General features: G+C 43.3%; 1 protein-coding gene across 5 annotated transcripts in view; it reads right to left on the bottom strand.

Moving 5' to 3' along the window:
• Window positions 1-20663, bottom strand: part of CCDC60 (coiled-coil domain containing 60) — a 206499-nt gene that overhangs the window by 181415 nt on the left and 4421 nt on the right. The window contains exon 2 of one of the 5 annotated variants that reach the window (XM_033220423.1): window positions 11267-11354. The exons of the other annotated variants lie outside the window; for them this stretch is intronic. The gene's annotated coding sequence lies outside the window, so the exon portion shown is untranslated. The remainder of the gene's footprint in view (window positions 1-11266; window positions 11355-20663) is intronic. 5 annotated transcript variants of the gene reach the window in all.

The following is a 20663-nucleotide window of genomic DNA, read 5'->3' on the forward strand; positions in this document are numbered from 1 at the left end:
AGAGTATACCCAGTATTATTCACTTATATGATATCCAAGAAACAGGCAAAAATAATTGATGGTGATAGAAGTCAGGATGGTGGTTACCAATGAGGAGGAGGACCATGTCTGGGAGGATGTTTGAAGGGGTTTTCTGGGTTCTAGTTGTCTTAGTCTGTTTTGTGCTGCTATAACAGACTACTTGAGACTGGGTAATTTATAATGAACAGAAATTTATTGCTCAAAATGCTGGAGACTGGGAAGTCCAAGATTGAGGGGCTGGCATCTTGTGGGAACCTTCTTGCTCTGTCATCCCATGGTGGAAGGGGGAAGGGCAAGAGAGGGGTGAGAAAGGACCAAACTCACCCTTTTATAATAATGACAACCCCACCCATGAGGGTGGAGCCTTCCTGGTCTAATCACCTTATAGGGAACGAGAGGTCATTATAGTAAGTGAAATAAGCCAGCCACAGGAAGACAAATATTGCATGTAATCACCTGACATGGTTTGGATCTATGTCCCACCTAAATCTCATGTCAAATTGTAATCCCCAGTGTTGGAGGTGGGGTCTGGTGGGAGGTGATTGGATTGTGGAGGTGGATCCTCCATGAATGGTCTAGCACCATCCCCCTTGGTACTATCCTCATGATAGTGAGTGCTCATGAGATCTGGTTGTTTAGAAGTGTGTAGCTCGCCTTGACCCCCATTCTCTTTTGCTCTTGCTCCTGCTATGTAAGACATGCCTGCTTCCTCTTCACCTTCAGCCATGATTGTAAGTTTCCTGGGGTCTCCCCAGAAGCTGAGCAGATGCCAGCATAATGCTTCCTGTACAGCTTGCAGAACCATAAGCCAATTAAACCACTTTCCTTTGTAAATTATTCAGTCTCATGTATTTCTTTATAGCAATGTGAGAAAGGATAGAATATATCTATCATACATATTTGGGATCTAAAAAAGCTGATCTCAGCCAGGCGCAGTGGCTCACTCCTATAATCCCAGCACTTTGGGAGGCCAAGGCAGGTGGATCACCTGAGGTCGGGAGTTTGAGACCAGCCTGACCAACATAGAGAAAAGCTGTCTCTACTAAAAATACAAAATTAGCCAGGCGTGGTGGCACATGCCTGTAATCCCAGCTATTTGGGAGGCTGAGGCAGGAGAATCGCTTGAACTTGGGAGACGGAGGTGGCAGTGAGCCAATATCATGCTATTGTACTCCAGCCTGGGCAACAAGAGTGAAACTCCATCTCAAAAAAAAAAAAAAAAAAGGCTGATCTCATGGAGTAGAGAATAGAATGATAGCATAGGCTGGGAAAGATATGGGTGTGCGTGTTGAGGGGAATGGAGAGAGGTTGGTGAATGGGTATAAACATATAGTTAGATGGAAGAAATAAGTTATAATGTTGGATAGCAGAGTAGTGTAATAATAGTTATCAGCAATGTATTATACATTTAAAAATAGCTTGAAGTGAGGACTTGAAATGTTCTCAATATATAGAAATGATAAATGGTCCTGGTGACGGGTATCCTCAGTACTCACACTTGATCATTATACATACTATGCGTGTAACAAAATATCACCTGTACCCATCGACATATTTACAAATATTACATTTCAATAAAAAAGGCCCCTATTTCTTAGTAATGCTACAGTGGCAATTAAATTTCTTTTTTCTTTTTTATTATTATACTTTAAGTTCTAGGGTACATGTGCATAACGTGCAGGTTTGTTACATATGTATACTTGTGCCATGTTGGTGTGCTGCACCCATCAAATCGTCAGCACCCATCAACTCGTCATTTACATCAGTTATAACTCCCAATGCCATCCCTCCCCCCTCCCCCCTCCCCATGATAGGCCCCAGTGTGTGACGTTCCCCTTCCTGAGTCCAAGTGATCTCATTGTTCAGTTCCCACCTATGAGTGAGAACATGCGGTGTTTGGTTTTCTGTTCTTGTGATAGTTTGCTAAGAATGATGGTTTCCAGCTGCATCCATGTCCCTACAAAGGACACGAACTCATCCTTTTTTATGGCTGCATAGTATTCCATGGTGTATATGTGCCACATTTTCTTTTTTTTTTTTGAGGCGGAGTCTGGCTCTGTCGCCCAGGCTGGAGTGCGGTGGCCGGATCTCAGCTCACTGCAAGCTCCGCCTCCCAGGTTCACGCCATTCTCCTGCCTCCGCCTCCCAAGTAGCTGGGACTACAGGCGCCCGCCTCGTCGCCCGGCTAGTTTTTTGTATTCTTTAGTAGAGACGGGGTTTCACCGTATTAGCCAGGATGGTCTCGATCTCCTGACCTTGTGATCCGCCCGTCTCGGCCTCCCAAAGTGCTGGGATTACAGGCTTGAGCCACCACGCCCGGCCACATTTTCTTAATCCAGTCTGTCACTGATGGACATTTGGGTTGATTCCAAGTCTTTGCTATTGTGAATAGTGCCGCAATAAACATACGTGTGCATGTGTCTTTATAGCAGCATGATTTATGATCCTTTGGGTATATACCCAGTAATGGGATGGCTGGGTCATATGGTATATCTAGTTCTAGATCCTTGAGGAATCGCCATACTGTTTTCCATAATGGTTGAACTAGTTTACAATCCCACCAACAGTGTAAAAGTGTTCCTATTTCTCCACATCCTCTCCAGCACCTGTTGTTTCCTGACTTTTTAATGATTGCCATTCTAACTGGTGTGAGATGGTATCTCATTGTAGTTTTGATTTGCATTTCTCTGATGGCCAGTGATGATGAGCATTTTTTCATGTGTCTGTTGGCTGTATGAATGTCTTCTTTTGAGAAATGTCTGTTCATATCCTTTGCCCACTTTTTGATGGGGTTGTTTGTTTTTTTCTTGTAAATTTGTTTGAGTTCTTTGTAGGTTCTGGATATTAGCCCTTTGTCAGATGAGTAGATTGCAAAAATTTTCTCCCATTCTGTAGGTTGCCTGTTCACTCTGATGGTAGTTTCTTTTGCTGTGCAGAAGCTCTTTAGTTTAATGAGATCCCATTTGTCAATTTTGGCTTTTGCTGCCGATGCTTTTGGTGTTTTAGACATGAAGTCCTTGCCCATGCCTATGTCCTGAATGGTACTACCTAGGTTTTCTTCTAGCGTTTTTATGGTATTAGGTCTAACATTTAAGTCTCTAATCCATCTTGAATTAATTTTCGTATAAGGAGTAAGGAAAGGATCCAGTTTCAGCTTTCTACTTATGGCTAGAGTGGCAATTAAATTTCAACGTGAGTTTTGGAGAGGACAAAAGTTGAAACAACAGCACTGGTAATGGTCTGTATCTTGATTTTGGTGAAGAGGTTGCATGGATCTTTTCACTGTGTAAAAGCTTATAGAACTATGCCCTTATATTTGTGTACTTTTCTCTGTGTACGTTATACTTTAATAAAATTATTTTTTAAAGCATTTGGGTGAGAATAAAATAATTTAGAAAAATTCTACTAGGGGAAAGGACTTCAGAACACAGAGAGAAATGCAAGACATTGCAAAATTGGTCCTGATGCAAGATATTGCAATGATGAAAGGCCAATTTTTCAGGCCTTTGTTGCAAACCTGAAGTGAAACATCTGATATATTTCTCATTTGCATTGCTAGGAATTTAATCTTTGGACAAACACAGGAATAAAGTGAAAAATGGACCAAGAGCCAATAAAGGAAGAAAACTGGATGGAAACTTTGGGGAAAGTTCACCACAGTGTCTGTATCTGGGGATTGATACTGTATTGGGAAGGAGATAATTCTGAACGAGATTTTGGAGAGAAATGGTCTGAACAATCTCATAAAAGATTGACATGAGTTCTTTGCTAAAGTCTCTAGAAAGAAATATGGCATTAGATGGTGAAGGACTCTAGAAAATGAAATGAATATGAGTGAATGAATGAATATGAATATAAATGAAATGAATGAAATGAAATGGATAACTGTGTATCATACTAATAACAAAGCAAAAGGTGCAGTACCTAGGGAACCTTGATTTCCACAGAAAACCTCATCTCAGATATTCAAAGAGATTTCAGTGAAGATGACTGGTCCCTGGAGTAAATGGCCCTCTAGAATATTCTGGAATTATCCAGAAAACTCTAAAGTTAAGAATGAGTGGAAATTTTACAAAAAGAACAATACATTTTAAATAGAATTTGTACTGTTTAGAGTAAGTAGCTGTACAAGGATATAATAAGTCCATTATTTGGGGGAAGATGTTGCATTAATTTGTTCAACAAATATTTATTGTGTTTTTTTCCATGGGGCTTAACTGGTACTGAGGTAGGAGGCAGGACTTGACTCAGGAGATGGGACTTGGACACTGGACTAAATTGAGGACTAGCTAAAATGGACAAGGCAGAAGCAGTTTTTTTTCTGAGCCATATCCACCAGTGTGCCACATCAGCTTACCACTGCCATGGCAACAACTGGAAGTTACCCTTTCCATGGTAACAAGCCAACAAACTGGAAATTACCACCCTTTTTCTAGAAAATTCCACATATTCTGCCCCTTAATTTGCATATAATTAAAAATGGGTATAAATGTGACTGCAGAACTGCCCCTGAGCTGCTGCTCGGGGCACCCTGCCTGTGGGGTAGCCCTGCTCTGCAAGGAGCAGCAGTTCTGCTGCTGCCGTACACTGCCATTTCAATAAAAATTGCTGTCTAACATTACTGGCTTGCCCTTGAATTCTTTCCTGGGCAAAGCCAAGAACCCTCCCGGGCTAAGCCCCAATTTTGAGACTCATCTGCCCTGCATCAGTACATAGTAGGTGTGCTGCAAATAGTTTTTGAATAAATGAATGAATTCAAAGATGATTAATGGCTGTTCCCGCTCTAATGAATCTGATGCTGGTGGTGACACAGACGTATCAGCAGTTGCATGATGAAGGCTATGACTGTGGAGCCCCGCAGACTTGGGGAGGAAGAAAACAAGGAGAGAGTTGGAGAAAGCTTCTTCAAGGGAGGAACTTCCTAATCTGTCTGGTTTTCATGAGCTCTGAATATGTGCCTGAACCCAGGCCAACAATTTTACCAACAAATAGGAAGACAGTATATAAGATCAGACCAACTATTAGTACTGTGCCCGCCTCAGGGAGACCAAGTTACCCTGGTTACCCAAGTTTCAAGACTTTTAAAAGTAGGCACTATCTTTATCTCCATTTTGTAGATAAGGAAACTGAGGCTTGGCATGAGAGGTGATTTGCCCAAGGATCATACAGCAAGGAAATAGCAGAGCCATGGCTCATACCATGCCTGATAGCCAAAAACATTACACATCCTCCCATGATGAATAGGAAGCTGGTTAGATGCCCTACAAGTTTACTCCATGACTCTGCGTCTCTAGATGATGGGGCCCCATCTTCAGAACTGGGAGAATCTAGTTTGGATTGTTCTGCCTCTTTAACCCAAGAAGAGATTTCTCTGGCTTGGTCTGTTGGCCTGAATTCTACTGCTACTTGAACACAAAGACAGTGTCTGAGTGCTCTGTGACCCTGGTTGAAGCAGCAGCAAATGCTGAGAACCAGGCTTTGCAAAATGAAGAAATTATTTGTAAAAACATTTGTGGTCTACATTAATGAGCAGTAACTTGATATCAGATTATTTATCCAAAGAAACCCACATCCATTTGCCTGGAGCCCCTTGGACTGTGCTGTAGCTGGAAAGAAAGGCTTCCTGTTTCTTTGTTAAAGCAGAAAGGTGAACCTTCAGAAAATGGCGATTTATGCTGAAAAACCCTGACAGACTCTTAACTGAAACTGCATGAATTGTGGTCCTGTCATTTACAGCTGGAGACACCCTGATGATTTTCTGCTTTTGGTTTAAAACATTAGCTAAGCCACTCTGTTATCAATCTTATCTAAAGATCTATTTACCTAAAGTACACAATTACAGACAGACTCCTATTACAATCCAGGCAGACGAAAGCACATTAATGAAACAAGGAGTCTGTGGGATTGGATTGCCTAGCAATTGGTCTGAAAGTCTGCTTTCCTTGATGTCCAAGTGAACAGGCTGTCTAGGGTTTTTCTGTTCAGTTTTTAAACAGATAAAATTGTTACAATTATTTAAAAAGCTAAAAGGAAGCATAGGAAGAACTAACAAATGTTGTTAGCTGTCATGATAGAGGGTAGACAGAGAAAGAGAGACAGAGGAACGGAGAAGAAGGGAAAGAGGGAGGAGAGAGAGAAGAGAGAGAATGAGAGTGAGCAAGCAGGGAGACAGCAGATAGCTAGAAAGAGGGTGACAGAGAGTGAGAAAGAAAGAGGAGAGAGAGCGAGAGAGCATGGAGAGAGAGAGCAGATAGCGAGGAAGAAGGTGAGAAGAAAGGGGTGTGGCTGGGCGCAGTAGCTTACGCCTGTAATCCCAGCACTTTGGGATGCTGAGGCTGGTGGATCACCTGAGGTCAGGAGTTTGAGACCAGCCTGGCCAACATGGTGAAACCCTGTCTCTACTAAAAATATAAAAAATTAACCAGGTGTGGTGGTGGGCACCTGTAATCCCAGCTACTTGGGAGGCTAAGGCAGGAGAATTGCTTGAACCCCAGAGGCAGAGGTTGCAGTAAGCTGAGATCGCGCCTCTGCACTCCAGCCTGGGCAATAAGAGTGAAACTCCATCTCCAAAAAAAAACCCAAAAACCAAAAAAACAAACAAGAAGAAGACAACGAAGAGAGGGGAGAGAGAAGGAGAAAAACAGAGAGAGACAAAGAATGAGAGACAGAGATAGAGAGAAATATAGACAGAGAGACAGAGAAAGAGAGATGGACAGAGAGATTTTGAGAGATTTGTTTAATGCACAGTTTTCAAACCTTTGGTGAAATAAAAACTGCTTTCTGGGGAGTTACATTATTTGATTTCCTTTGGATCTGGGTTGGCTACTTAGGGGCCATCTGACCTCTGATCGACATCCCTAGCCACTTCATGAAGTTCCCTATCACGGATTAATGTCCTTTAGACAGTGCTGAAAGAGGCTGTCTTCCTTCACAGGCAGACAAGGAACAGTGGAATCTGGCTTCCTTTTGAGTCAATTTGCAGGAGGACCATGTTCTTACATCAAAAAAAAAAAAAAAAAAAAAAGGAGAAAAGGGACACTTTGTTTTGTGAGTGATTGTGAGTGACCCTGAGCCAGTTGCATCTGATGTGAACAGTGTCATAACCCCCTCACCCCCATTCCACCCTCTCAAATGCTCCTGTAACTTCTGCTGAGCTTAAGAGTCTTTGGTAGCAAGGAGGGCTCATACAGGCTGTATGAGTATCATGTGGAAGTGAATTTATTTATTTATTTTAATTTTAATTATTGAGACAAAGTCTCTCTCTGTCACCCAGGCTGGAGTAGAGTGGTGCAATCTCGGCTCACTATAACCTCTGCCTCCCTGGTTGAAGTGATTCTCCTGCCTCAGCATCCCAAGTAGGTACCCACCACCACCACATCTGGCTAATTTTTGTATTTTTAGTAGAGACGGGGTTTCACCATGTTGGCCAGGCTGGTCTTGAATTCCTGACCTTCAGTGATCCGCCTATCTGAGCCTCCCAAAGTGCTGGGATTACAGGCATGAGTCACTGTGTCTAACTGGGAAGTGAATTTTGAGAAACTTGAGAATGAAGCCAAGACTCCATCCCAGCAATTATTAGCAGCTCTGGTCATCCTGCAGAGGGAAACGGGACTTTTGGGCCAGACTGGGCTGGTTTTCAGGGTTAGCTTCTCCATCTATTAGCAGTGCAACATCTTATAAGTCATGTTTAAATTCTGAGCCTTGGTTTTCTTATCTGTAAAAGGGAGGTGATAACACCTTCCTCACAAAGTTGTCATAAGGTTTCAAAACACCGTTTGTAAATCACTTGGCACACAGTGAACCCTTTTAAATGGTGGGATAACAGGATAGACTAACAGGCAGGATAGCGATATGGCTTGGACCCATGTCTCCATTCAAATCTCAGGTCAAATTATAATCCCCAGTTTTGGAGGTGGGGTCTGGTAGGAGGTGATTGGATCATGTTGGTGGATTTCCCCCTTGCTGTTCTTACAATAGTGAGTGAATTCTTATGATATCTAGTTGTTTTGAAAGTGTGTAGCTCTTTCCCCCTTCACTTTCTCTCTCTCCTGCTGGCCATGTGAAGATGTGCTTTCTTCCCCTTTGCCCTTTTGCCATGATTGTAAGTTTCCTGAGGCCTCCCCAACTATGCTTCCTGAGAGTCAATTAAACCTCTTTTCTTCATAAATCTCAGGTAGTTCTTTACAGCAGTGTGAGAACTGACTAACACAGAAAATTGATACTTGGAGTGAGGCATTGCTATAAAGATAACTGAAAATGTGGAGGTGACTTTGGAACTGGGTAATAGGCAGAGTTTGGAACAGTTTGTAGAACTCAGTACAAGATAGAAAGATGAGGGAAAGTTTGGAACTTCCTAGAGACTTGCCGAATGGTTGTGACTAAAATGCTGATAGTAATATGGACAATGAAGTCCAGGCTGAGGTGGTCTCAGAAGGAAACAAGGAACTTACTGGAAACTGGAGTAAAGGTCACTCTTGCTATGCTTTAGCAAAGAGTGGTTCCTTCATGAATGGTTTAGCACTAACCTCTTGTTGCTGTTCTTACAATAAAGTTCTTACAAGATCTGGTTGTTTAAAAGTCTGGGCCAGGCGCGGTGGCTCAAGCCTGTAATCCCAGCACTTTGGGAGGCCGAGATGGGCGGATCACGAGGTCAGAAGATTGAGACCATCCTGGCTAACACGGTGAAACCCCGTCTCTACTAAAAAATACAAAAAACTAGCCAGGCGAGGTGGCGGGCGCCTGTAGTCCCAGCTACTTGGGAGGCTGAGGCAGGAGAATGGCGTAAACCCGGGAGGCGGAGCTTGCAGTGAGCTGAGCTCTGGCCACTGCACTCTAGCCTGGGCGACAGAGCGAGACTCCGTCTCAAAAAAAAAAAAAAAAAAAAGTCTGTATCATCTCCCCCTCTCTCTCTGGGTCCTGCTCCTGCCATGTAAGGCTCTCACTCCTGCTTTGCCTTCCACCATGAGTAAAAGCTTCCTGAGGCCTCTCCAGAAGTAGTTGCTGCCATGATTCCTGTGCAGCCTGCAGAGCCATGAGCCAATTAAACTTCTTGTCTTTATAAGTTACCCAGTCTCAGGTATTTTTTTATAGCAATGTGAGAATGGACTAATACAGATAGTATAGACTGAGGGCTCAAGATAAGCATCAGACACCAAGTGAAAGTGAGAAAGACCACCCTGAAGGCATCTTCAAAGTAGCAATGGGAGAATGGATCTCTCAATTCTTACCCACTTCGAGAATACAAAACTAGAGAGTGGAAAGGGAGAGAGGCACTTGGGAAGCAATTTCATCAATAGCTTCTGTGATGCTTTGAATCCAAAGGGAAGAGGATGCTTTATCCTTCACCTCAAAATGAATGAGGGAGAGACCACCATTGGGATTGCTCAAGAGTTGAAGATGAGATCCCTGCAGCTGGGGACTGGTGGGCTGGTCTCTGACACCCTCCTGGAAAATCCAGAGAACAGAGGCAGGCTAGGAAGTGCTTCTGGGGCAAAGAAGGTAGAGAGATGGAGAATAGGTGCTATGTCAGGAAGTGGTGCTTGTCTTCAGTGGTATGTCAGGGGTGTGTGAAACCTGGGGATCAGATGTGACACCAAAGGCAGAAACAGCAACCTGGGATCCTGCCCACAATGACTCCCACCAGTAATGCAGGAGACCCCAATATCATGAGTCTGAAAGGGGTGGATTTCTGAAAAACCAGGATCTGAGGGGAGTGCACAGCTGGTAGAAAATATGTCGAGAGCAGGAACCAGAGTGCTGTAGTAGAGAACTTTGAAAAAGCCAACAAAATTACCTTCAGAATGAGCCAATTTTAGGCATCTGCTGGACCCAGAGAGAATAGAACCGTTTTATGGCAGTGCTGATAAGAGCTTTCCCATGTCTCCCATTTTCTTTTCCAGCCAATACAGTTAGAAAGCAAAGGAGAGGCTGGGCACGGTGGCTCCCATCAGTAATCCCAGCACTTTGGGAGACCGAGGCAGGCAGATCACTTGAGGTAAGGAGTTTGAGACCAGCCTGGCCAACATGGAAAAACCCTGTCTCTACTAAAAATACAGCATGGTGAAACCTTGTGTCTACTAAAAATACAAAAAAAAAATTAGCTGGGTGTTGTGGCATGTGCCTGTAGTCCCAGCTACTTAAGAGGCTGAGGTGAAAGAAATGCTTGAACCCAGGAGGTGGTGGTTGCAGTGAGCTGAGATCATGCTACTGCACTCCAGTCTGGGTGTCAGAGTGAGACTGTCTCAAAAAAAAAAAAAAAAAAAAAGAAAGCAAAGGAGAACTGGGGATCTCCCTGGTTCAAGATAGGGGCATATCCCACATCTCCCTCCTGGGTGGCCTGCCTGAAACCATCCTTAAAAGGGAAGAGAACGGGACCACTCTTCTCCTTGAGGGAAGGTTGTAATGTTGCTTAATATCTTGTCAATGCTTTTGGTTTTTGAATTGTGGCTGTGTTTCGTGACTTAAAGAGACTACTAGAGTGGCTGTCACCCAAGGGTGAGCAGAAAAGGGACTGGGTACACCATTTTTATGCAGGCTCCTGCACTGAAAATATCTGAAGGGAGAAATGAGAGGCAAAGATAAAGTTGTGTTGATGAGATAATCCCAGGCTTCATTCAATGAACAGGGTGTATTCGTGATTAGCGACATTACAAAAGATGGGATGGAGACTTCGTGGGGTTCTTGGAGGGGCTGCAGTGGATTGAGAGTCCTGTGGAATGTCTGTCAGTTGTCAACTTCAGGGACTACTGGGGTGAATAGGGTGTCCTTGAAACATGCCCTGGGCCAGGCGCAGTGGCTCATGCCTGTAATCCAAGTACTTTGGGAGGCTGAGGCGGGCAGATAATCTGAGGTCAGGAGTTTGAGATCATCTGGGCGAATACGGTGAAATCCGATCCCTACTAAAAATACAAAAAAATTAGGTGGCACACACCTGTAATCCCAGCTATTCAGGAGACTGAGACATGAGAATTCCTTGAACCTGGGAGGCAGAGGTTGCAGTGAGCCCAGATTGTACCACTGCATTCCAGCCTGGGCAACAGGAAGGACTGTGTCTCAATACACCCTGGACCTTGGCCTTGGTGGGTGAGGAGAAGGCAGAAGTGAACAGTTATAAGATGCAGTCAATGTTTTATCTATTCCCCAAAGCTTTTGAAAGTGGGTGGTTATCCTTCCTTCTGCTCTTCTTTTGAGAGTGGGGGCATATTTTCTCTCAACCCACCCACCCCCAGGGAAAAGTCAAGTTTACCTTGTTGAGATATACAGCATAATGGTTAAAAATGATGGATGGTCCACTAATCAGCAGCTGTATGACCCTTGTTGACAGGTTTCCTCATCTGTAAAATGGAATTAATAATGCCTGCCTCTTAGCACTGTAGACTGCATGGAATTGCATAACTCACATAAGGGGTTTGCATGGCACAAGACACACAATGAAGTACACAGCCAATAACATCAGTTACTTCCGTTATCATCATCATGGCTATATAATGTACCAATCACTTATTCTTAAAACATTGACGTCGTTTTTAACCTCATGGAGGATACAAAAACGTACCTCCAGGACGACCTTGAGAGAATGATGATTCATCAGGAGATTTCTTTTCTGAATACTATGCCATCTTTTTCTGGACAAAAGAGCCAATTTGGCATTACATACCCCAGAACATGGGGATGGTTGGGATGTACATAAAACATCAAGAGCATTGAAAAATGTCAATCACAAATCAACCTTAGCTATTATTTTGGACTCAGTCCTTACGAACATTATCTTGAATCTTCACGAGATTCAATTCCAGGTGAGAGCCTTCAGCATCAGAAAAGTGAAATGGGTAGTGTAAGGTCACAGAGCAGGCAAACAACATCAGAATTGGGACTCAAAACCCAGAATGAGCCCATGATCCAGGTGCTAACTCAACCACTTCTGGCTAGAGTTTGTCTGTTTAGTGAAGGAAATTCAAGAACTGTGCTTTTACTGGGGCAATTTAAATCCTGAGCCATAGAACACAAGGAAAAGGGGACTGGGAGGGCTGTTTGTTGGTTGGGGCAGGAAGTGAAAAGGTGAGGAGGCTAGTTAGGGTTAAAGAAGTATCCAAACTGCTTACTCGCGTTCTAAAAGACCCTGCAGAATGCTCCCACCATTCTCACATTCCCTATGAGAATGCCGTATTCATGGCATCTCAAATTCCTTGGTACCTGCCAACAAGCATTGCTTCCTGAGTTTTGAGGAGCCTCTTTTAAGAGGTCTAAAAATACCAAAGAAGCAGTTTGATTAGCAGAGGATGGGATCAGCTAATAAGTAATAGCAACACAAGCGACAGTCATGTGCTAATTGCCTTTTGGGCATTTTCTTCAAGGGCTCTTAGAAGTGAAACATTTTAGTCATGTTAACGTTTTGGCTGCCTTTTCCTGAATGCATAAAAATGATCAGCATAAGAATTGTCATCTCTGGAAATGTCAGTATTTAAATGTTTTAATTCTTGATATTTGGGAGCCATTGGCTTTGATTTTGAAGTGAGAATATTAAGAGATAACATTTTGTGAGCACTTACTACCTGCCTGGGGCTATCCCTGATCCTCCCAACAACCCGATGAGGCAGGAACTGTTATTATTTTTGTATGGAGGAGAGGGAAACTGAGGCAAAGAGAGTAACTTGCCCAAGGTTACATAGCAAGTATTAGAATGGTATTCATATTTATGGGGCACCCAGCATGTACTGGGAATATAGTAATAAAACATTTGTAGGCCTTGCCCAAATGGAATTTCCAGTTGCCTAAGGAATGTGTTGCCTCACTGTGTGGAACTATCCTTGGTCCTGAGAAGAGAGACTAGAGAATATTGAACATTTTGCCAGTACCAGCCCCTGTGCAAGGCGCTAGGATAGAATCACGAGAAACACATGATCACTTTCCTCAAGGAGCTACAAGTCTAGTGGTGAGATCAGAAAAATAAACAGGCAATTATGATACAGAATTTGTTTTGGAGAAAATAAAAATTTCAATGTGTCAGAGCTTGGATTCAGAGTGAATCCATTTAACTTGATATTTACTCAAATTATTCAACCCAATTAAGCTGTTTACAAGTATCAGCATTTCAGCCACACATACCCCAGAGCCTCATCTCTCGGTGGTTGGGCCTGTCTTTCTCTCCGTTTTATCTAGCAGGTCTTGGCAGTATATTGACCGAGGATCAAAATATGACTTTCTTAGAAAGGTGACTCTAATTAGAAATGGCTTACAAATCTTCATTGAAATGAACATTATTTAGAAAGATGAGTCTAGGCCGGGCACAGTGGCTTATGCCTGTAATCCCAGCACTTTGAGAGGCTGAGGCGGGTGGATCATGAGGTCAGGAGTTCGACACCATCTTGACCAACGTGGTGAAACCCCATCCCTACTAAAAATACAAAAATTAGCTGGGCATGGTGGGGTGTGCCTGTAACCCCAGCTACTCAGGAGGCTGAAGCAGGAGAATCACCTGAACCCAGGAGGCAGAGGCTGCAGTGAGCCTAGATTGCGCCATTGCACTCCAGCCTCGGCGACAGAGTAAGACTCCGTCTCAAAACAAATAAAATAAAATAAAAAATAAATAAAAAAAGGAAAAAGGAAAAAGAAAGAAAGAAAGAAAGATGAGTCTAAGCCACATGCAGGTTTTTTTCCCCTTTTTTTCTCATCCTTAGCTGTGTTGTTTTCTGGCAGAAACCTGCTAGCATATTTTAGGAAAAGCTCAAGAAAATGCAAATATCCTTGTCTGTGGTCACGGGCACAGTCACATTCTTGTTTGCATTGCCTACAGCTAAAATTGGCACTTCCCCCTTTCTTCCAGAGACTTTAAAAATATATTCTTTAAAAATTGCACCAATAGCCGCCCCTTTTAGAGATATACTTGCCCCTTCTTACTGCAACCTACCAGGCTCATCTTAAAAGCACAGGCTTTCTGCAGTTATTTGGTCCTGGATTCAAATCCTAACTCCACCACCTGCTTCTCTGGTGTCTCTGGGAAGGTTGCAAAATTTCTTCAAGCCTCAGTTTCCTCATCTCTACAAGTAGAGATTAGATGTCATGATAGCACTTGCCACACTGGATTGAAGAGTTCATTTTAATAATATATGCAAAGCAATTGGTGCAAAATAGATGCTCAGTAAGTGGTAGTCATTTTTTTTTTTCACGTGCCATCAAGGGAGCCTAGCAATTTCCAGGTTAAGATTCCCTGCTTCTTCAGATGAAGACAAAGAAATCAAAGAGGTTAAGTGATTTGTCCAAAGTCATACAGCCAGACCAGGTGCAGTGGCTCACGCCTATAATCCCAGCACTTTGGGAGGCCGAGGTGGGTAGATCTTTTGAGCCAAGGAGTTCAGGACCAGCCTGGGCAATATGGCAAAACTCCATCTCTACTAAAAATACAAAAAAACCCCAAAATCAGCTAGGCATGGTGGCATGTGCCTGTAATCCCAACTATTTGGGAGGCTGAGAAAAGAGAATCCCTTGAACCTGAGGGGTGGAGATTGAATTGAATTGAGATCGTGCCACTGCACTCCAGCCAGGGTGACAGAGTGAGACTGTCTCAAAACAAACAAACAAACAAACAAAAACAACAAAACAGAAAGTCATACAGCCAGATAGTGAGAGAGCTGGGAACCAGGTCTCTTAATTCCAGGTAAGGGCTATGCCTGCTCCACCAGCATGCAAATTTCTGGAAAGGTATTGTCATGAAAAACCAATAAGAATTTGACTGGTTGAGGGGAGGTCTTGAGAGGTAGCTCCAAGCTATTCCCTCTCTATGTCCCATCTAAACTGCAGGCTCCATTTTCTGTCTCTCTCTCTCTCTTTTTTTTTTTTTTTTTCAGATGGAGTCTCACTCTGTCACCCAGGCTGGAGTGCAGTGGCATGATCTGGGCTCACTGCAACCTCCACCTCCCGGGTTCAAGCAATTCTCCTGCCTCAGCCTCCTGAGAAGCTGGGATTACAGGTTCACGCCACCATGCCTGGCTAATTTTTGTAGTTTTAGTAAAGATGGGGTTTCAGCATGTTGATCAGGCTGGTCTCGAACTCCTGACCTCATAATCCACCTGCCTTGGCTTCCCAAAGTGCTAGGATTACAGGTGTTAGCCACTGTGCCCGGCTTCCTTTTTTTGTCTTAAGCAGGGTTGGTTTGGCTTTAATGTTATGTAATTAATGGCTGCTTATGAGACAAGAGAGAACTAGAAAGGTCCTACTCACACGAGTCTTAGTTGTACATCTACCATGTGGCAGGTCCTGTGGGATATCAAGGTGGTAACAACAAAAAGGCTACCACGTTTCTTGCTCTGGAGGAGCTTATAGTTTCCTAGGGAAGATAGTATTACAAAGATGAATTTTATGGTGCAAAAGAAGCATGTGACTTGGATTGGGAGGTGGTGGCCAGGGAAGTCTTCTCAAAAGAAATGACATTTAAGCTGACACTGAAAGACGTAGGAGAGATTGTGTGTGTGTGTGTGTGTGTGTGTGTGTGTGTGTGAGAGAGAGAGAGAGAGAGAGAGAGAGAGAGAGAGAATGTTCTAAGAGGAGGAGGAAGATATCAGGCAGAAATTCCAAAACTAGTGTGGCTCCTTAGTGGTGACCAAATGATGAAAGATGAGGCTGAAGAACCTGCCATCGGCCAGATCATGCAGAGACTTTTAAACTTCGTTAAAGATATTCATCTTCATTGTGAGGACAATAGACGGTCATTGAATTGTTTTAACAAGGGGAATGACAGTATCACAATTGCATTGAAAGACAATGGGTCAGATGGAAGGTAAAAAGTATAGTTATGGGGCCAATGGGATGGTCCTGGCAATAAATAATGGTGCTATGGACCAGGTAGTAACCTTGGGGAAGGAGGCAGCATCCACTGAACACCCACCCTGTGGTAGTTAATTGGACATATGGGGTGATGAAAAGGCAGAGGTCATAGATGAAGCTTGGGTTTCTACTTGAACAACTGGGTACATGACGGCGTCATTTAGATGGGGAAAGTTTTACCATCAGATAGGCATTCGACTGGGCAAGGGTAGTCAAGACTTTAGTATCCTTCTGCTGGTGATTCTCAACTGTGAATTGTCTTGCCCCCTGAGGACATTTGGCAATACTGAGATGTTTTTGGTTGTCACCATGGGGAGGCTGTGACTGTCATCTAATAGGGAGAGGCCAGGAAAGCTGCTTCACACCCTGCAATGCAAGGGATAGCCTATCTGGCCTCAAATGTTCAACAGTGCCAAATTTGAGAAACTCTGCTGAAACACAAAGCCTGGAGAGAAGTAACACACTAGATATTTCCAATTATTTAAAGCTTTAGTGGGAGTTCATGGGGGCAAAGTCCTCCCTAATTTGACAACCCTTTGGGACAGAAACTTGGGTAACTTTGTGTATGGAGAGGGAGAGTGTGAAAAGAGTGATCTGCTGGAGCTCTGTGAGGGAACATTTTGTCAGACAGGATACCAAGAAAGAACTTGGCTTTTGCAGAAGAATGGTAATACGCCCCCCTCCCTTCCTCCCTGATGTATTAGAAAATGAGTTCTAGGTTTGGCTCAGTGTCTAGTACCACCCTAAGTCTATATCCAGCCAACATTCAAGATTCAGATGGCTTCACTGCCCCTGTCTTTCCATGATAGAACTTGTTTCTACCTCAAACTCATATATATATAGTTTGCCTTTCTTTTGGTAGTTGTTTTGCACCATCTTGATTCATAGTTATTTATAAATGTTCTTTCCAACAGAACTGTGGGTTCCTTGGGAGAAGACCACAAGTCTGCTGCATTTTAGCGCCCTCAAAACATCTGTCACATGGGAGGTGCTCAATATATACCTCAAAAGATGACCCTGATCATGTACCAGGCTGCAATGGGGGGATAATCTCTGTCCATTCTGCCCCTGATCTACAGCCCACCACGAAACCCCTGACAATGCTGAACCTATCCCAGAATCTGTCCCAGTTGCATAATCTCCCCGCTTTGTGAAATCCAGAAACCCCGAGGCATTTCCAGGCTTGAAAGCCGATTGCCAGACGCGGCTAATTTTCAAGTTATTAAATAAAACTACCGATTGCATAAATTCCAATTTAGGCAGAAATACATTAGATCAAAATTGAGCCCCGCAAGGAATTTTCTCAGCAGAGTTTGAAAACAGGAATTTGGAAGGGAAAATGCCACCATCTCATGATAGAAGGTATCCCATTATGATGATTATGATTTTGAATTTAGCTGTCAGAAATATCTCTGAGAAAAAATATGGTGGGTTATTTAGTCCAAGAAAGGTTTAATTGGCTTCTGTCAGATTTTATGGAAGTGCTATTTGCCACTGAACCCGATATGAATGTTTGCAGCTTTTGAATGTAACAGCTGATGGCTGAGTCTTTGGAGGCTGTGGAGATGTTGAAAGGAAGTCAAGAATAAGTTTCTTTCCACAGTTGTGCAAAGGCTTATCTAACCAGAATTTCCTTAAGCCTCACCAAACAGTGGAAACAGATGGGGGTCACAGGAATAAAGATGGCACACATTCCATTTGTTTAGATCCATCCTCGTGTTATTCTCCCTACATTTTTCAGAGTGTCCAGAGTGTCTCATTTGATTTTCCTTATTCACTTCTGTGTCCCCACCACCTATAACCATGCTTGGCACACACTTGGAACTCAGTACATGTTAGTTGAGTGAATAAATGTTCCCACTGGGGGAACTCTACTTTTTCCCTCACCCCTGTAGCTCTTTGATGGGTACTACTGTGGAAAAGTGCCCTTGAGATTCCTAAGCAGTTGTTGTGTAGGGTAGGGGATAGGGATGACTCTCTTTTTTGGGTTACCCTCTGTCAATGCATGGCTTGGGATCCCTATTATTTGAGTTTTTGTGAAATCATTTGTGCAAGTCACTGCTGAATAGTCAATCCAGTACTCATCTTCGATATCACCATCGCTTCCTTGCCCCTACTTTCTATACTTATGTTAGATCCATACTTTCCCAGACATTCTTACTGCTAGAAAAGAGAGGTGATGCTGTTCTGGAAAATTAGAAATAGAGAAAAAAGGTCAGGAAGGTTCTTGGAAAGCTTCTGTTTGCCTCATAAAAGGGACGAACCATAGCTTTTCCTCTCTACTTTTTCCTCTTTCTGCTGGAATATGGATGTCATGCCTGGACCTGGGACAGTCATTTTGTGACCACGAGGGAAAAGGCCTTGCCAGCCTGACGCTAGTGAGCTCTCGAGCCAATGCCAGCAGCTATCCACCTCCAGACTTCTCACATGAGAAAAATAAATTCCTATTTGTTTACTTCGCTGCTCTTCAGTTTTTCTCTTACTTGCAGCCAAAAACAACCCTAATTGATATATGGTGTTTTCCTTTTCCTTTTTCCTCACTACCCTTTGGATCTCTATGGGATTAAAACATGAATAATGGGACTGAACTGACAGGTAAATCCAAGGGACTCAAACCATGCTCAGGAGCACCCCCTTCTCCACAACTAACACATTGCACCTCTCATGCAAATATATTCTCATACCAACTCTAAAAATATCTTTGGACCTGCTTCTTCCCTTCTACCCTTAAGCTGGGGCCTGGCCTCATTAATGATGGGCCTCACTATGTGACTTTACAGTTAATACTCAGGTTCCTCTAGACTTCATTTCTGGGTTGGGCATATCTTCAAAACAGTCATGGTAGCACTCATGTCCAATCAGAGAAGGGAGAGGAGCACAAGTAACAATAATGACCACTGTCACCACTTACTGGAGGCTAACTGGGTATTGTGCTCAGTATTTCACATGCATTATTTTATTTCATCCTTCCAAAACATCTGTGTCATAGATCTTATTGTTCTTCAACCCCATTTACCAGAAACTCACACTAGAGTGTCAGAAAGAGGATTTGAACCCACCTTTGCCTGACTCCAAAGGCAGAGCTTCTAACTAATTACAAAGCTTATTATCCCATCAATGAGACTCTTGGATCATTTCTTCACTCCTCTCCCACCCTTCCCTCTCCCTGCGGAGCAGCTGCCTCTTTGCAGATGGGACAAATAGCCTGCTTCATTTTGTACAGCATGAAGTGTGCCAATCGCTTTTCCCGTGTCAGGAGGTAATGAACACAGTTCTTCCCTGCATCCTGATTTATCACGGAAAGGAGCCGACTGTCACATGGCTATGCAATTAGACACAGCAAGATTCGCTAAGGCAAGCATTGCCTGTCCAAAGCATTAGGCCACAAAAATAACAAAACAAAACAAAAAAACCCAAGCAAACCACCTAAACAAAAAGCATGAATTCTGCAATTTCTCTCATGCAGTAGCAATGGAGCTAGAAGAACCCCTTGGAAAGAGAAAAGAGTCCCTTCTCCCTCATTGTTCTTTTCCTGGCTTAAGTCATGAACGATATAAAAATGGAGGTACAGCCAGCTGAGATTCTTTAGAACTGAATCTCAAGTTGTTGTTAGATATTTTATTTTGTTTTATTTTTTCAGGGTAATCAGTGATTCCACGCAGGGGGCATGGTCTCAGTGATTAGAGGCCAGAGAGATCACTGAGCACTGACGTCACCTTTAACAAAAACCAATAACTCACCACAGCCCGGCATTTATCTCTTCAAGTCACAATTTCTTCTATTTGGAGAAGAAGAAAAATTGTTTTATGTTTGCGGTGGAAACGTATTGTGCTGGGAGTCAAGGTTTCTCTTGTTGGGGAAAATGTTTCTCAAATATGTTGGTTCTCCTTTTCTGACTCCAGGCAGCCCAGCTGGGTGTATGCTGGACTGGGCTTCCAAGACTGTCTCTGGAGACATCCATCCTCATCACTTGGTGGTGGGGGGTGGGGGGTGGGGTGGCAGGAAGGATGGAGACTATCAGGCCCAGATCTTTTCCATACCTGGGATTCTGTCTGGTTTGTCCCCTTCTGCAGGTACCTGCCAACTTACCTCTCAGCAGACAACTAGACCCTGGGGATCTTCAAGCCCCAGTCTACCTAGGTACTAAAGCTTATTAACAATACCTCTATTATAGAGTTGTTGAAAGGATTAAACAACGCCATAATGGTGGCTACCATTTAATGGTATTTATTTATACCAGGCTCTGTTCTAACAGCATTACCCACATTAACTCCTCTAATTCCCACAACACTCCTTTGACGGGGAAGCATTTTTACATATATTTCATCTATTCTGAGATGCACCTTTTCTTTCTGCATTTCAATACCTCTGAAACTGGGACACATAATTGAAACAGGTGATAGTTTAATTTGTTGAGTTTTCTTTTTTAGCAGCACAAGAAAATGGTGATGCATCTGGAAATGGAAGGCTTCTTGGATTGGATAAAATGTGATACACTTGTTTCACAGAGCAGCAAACTGAGGCACAGAGAGGAAGTGAGTAGCCCAAGGTCACACAACCTAGTAAGTGGCAGTGTTGGGGTTCGAACCCACAGAGTTTGCTGAAGAATATGCTCTTTTATTGGTTGGTTGATTTACTGAGACAGGATCTCGCTCTGTCACCCTGGCTAGAGTATAGTGGCACAATCACAGCTCACTGCAGCCTTGACCTCCTGGGCTCAAGCAAGCCTCCTGCCTCAGCCTCCCGAGAAGCTGGGACCATAGGCATATGCTACCACACTTGGCCAGTTTTTTTTTGTTTTGTTTTGTTTTTGTGTTTTTTTT

This window comes from Trachypithecus francoisi, unplaced genomic scaffold (assembly GCF_009764315.1).
Source record: "Trachypithecus francoisi isolate TF-2019V2 unplaced genomic scaffold, Tfra_2.0 Lachesis_group11, whole genome shotgun sequence".
NCBI lineage: Eukaryota > Metazoa > Chordata > Mammalia > Primates > Cercopithecidae > Trachypithecus > Trachypithecus francoisi.